Source organism: Aedes aegypti, unplaced genomic scaffold, assembly GCF_002204515.2.
Source record: "Aedes aegypti strain LVP_AGWG unplaced genomic scaffold, AaegL5.0 Primary Assembly AGWG_AaegL5_hic_scaff_1675_PBJ_arrow, whole genome shotgun sequence".
Lineage (NCBI taxonomy): Eukaryota > Metazoa > Arthropoda > Insecta > Diptera > Culicidae > Aedes > Aedes aegypti.
The window spans coordinates 7081-9440 of NW_018735133.1; positions in this window are offsets into that span (position 1 = coordinate 7081).

Genomic DNA, 2360 nt, shown 5'->3' on the forward strand with positions numbered 1-2360 from the left:
ATGTGGGGAATAGGCGGTTAAGTTATGTAATCATTTGAAAACGGTCGATTTTCTCGAACAAAATTTCTCATCAACAGTTTTCCAAAAGGTAGATATATTGTCCATTTTTCGGCAAAATCAATGTAAGCCAAACAATGTTGATACATTTGAACCATATGTTACTAAGGGAAATAAATAACGTATGCATAATTATTGGATTACGATGCTTTATTGTATTTTTACCCTATCCTATTCTGTTATGTAAATATAATGCAAGCACTAGGATAATTCCAGAGGCTTTTTTCTCGAGGAATTTGAGAAGAAATTCTTGAAGAATCAGATGAATAGTCACGTAATCAACCTCTTAATATTGCACTTTTTAAAGACTTGAATTAAAAATAGAGAACCGGACCCGCTACCAGCCCTGCGATGATTCAATTAAAGTTAAAATATCACCTCAAGGATATTCTTTCTGAAACTCACGGAACATCGCCTTCCAATGCATCCATGTATTGATCGATTCCCTTAAAAGATAGCATCCAGCAACCGGAAGCAGCGCTGCAATCACTCGCAATTCTTTCCACTTGTCGCCCTGGGCTGTAACCGTGAATGTCTTTCTGGAAGGGTTTGGTAGAATTGTCCTGGTAGATGACCGTTCCCGAAACTTTGATGATGGACGTCAGCTGCTAGGACACAGCGTCGCCAATGATCGGATGAGCGACCAGGTGGTTCATAATGTGTTCGAAGCGGGGCAGTTCTGGAAGTACTTTCTGGATGTTGTCCTTCCCGTTGGCACCATTTCCGTTCCACACCAGCAAAACCGTTGTCTTGGGCTACTTTTTCGTTGTACAGTTTGTCGTGAATTCCTACTCCATCTGGCAAGCGGTATCGATTTTGGTGCGCAAGTTCCTACGGGGATTGGGTTTTGAACCAAACATCCAACAGATTGGCGAAAGATATGTACTTACTGGGGTCGATCGAAGTTGTCATTTTTTATGTGAATTGCTGTTCTGTAAACTTAATTTCAGTCTAACTCGACTTTTATAAATTTGCTAGCTTTGAACAGTTTTAACAGTAGAATTAAGAAGTAAACAATACAGCTTGACAGTTTTCCTTGACGGCAATCCGATCGGCGATTTTTTCTACACTCAACGCTAGATTAAATGTCGCCTTCAATACCAACAAAATGTAACTATTTGTCGAACTGTTAAAAATGTAGTTCAATATTTGTCAAATGCAAATGTGTGAGTGTGTTGCACAAATTTAAACAATAACGATTTGCCGAATGGTGGCGGTATATTTCCACCATATCTTGCTTGAATCAATTCTAATATAATTAACAATATCAGAACAGTATCATATATTGTTACTGTAGGTATGGGTTGATCTTACTGTTTGAAATGGTGAATAGCTTGAATCCATATGGTTATACATAAAAACAACTATTTCTGAAACATTAACAGTAACCGTTACAAGATGTTTATTGTTTTAAAGTAAGACAAACTGTATTTTGCTATGCAGAGTATACGTTAAACCAGAAGCATCCTCGACCGTATATGAAAATATTCGAAAATAGTTTTGCAGAAGGGAAGATATGAAGTTGGATCATTCAGTACTGTGGATGCAACTGAGTTGGTATATTGCTCTCTGGTATCAAAAAAAACAGCAAAAGCGTAGAAATTCAGTAGCGGGACAGTTAGTGCGTTAGAAATTCAACAGTGGGACAAATGACTTGGTATGCTTTCATAGAATCTTCGAACAAAGTATATTTTTTTAAATTGTTTTCTAATAATATACACTACCCGTCATAAATACGGACTCACTTGAAATAAGTATTGCACACTCAGCTGAATAATGAATCACCCCCCAAAAAGTTTAGCATCACCTCAAAACAGGTTAATTCACATTGCTATATCTCGAGATCCTTACGACTTGCAAAGAAGCGATCTTCAGCAAAGTTGTTCAGGGGATCAAGGTCATCCGGAAAGCGAACAGTTTAGTTCGCGATATTGCGCTAGGTGGAACTAGTTTAAAATGCTCAATTTTAACATGCTCACTAGGCCGTCCACCTAGTGGCAAATCGCGAACTAAACTGATCGCTTTCCGGATGTCCTTGAACCCCTGAGCAACTTTGCTGAAGACCCCGAACTTTCTATTCTTATGGACACAGCTAGAACTAGTTCAAAATGCTCAATTTTACATGCTCACTACCCAAGTAGCACACGAAACATCTCCCCAAGAGATGCTTTCAAAAATGGTTTCAATCGCGTATCAATAAAAGCATCTGTAACTTACATGGTTCTAGTTCGGTTGCATATCTATATCAAGGCTCATTAAAGTTTCATTTCCGTTCCAATAAACATGATTTCCCTTCTTGTTTG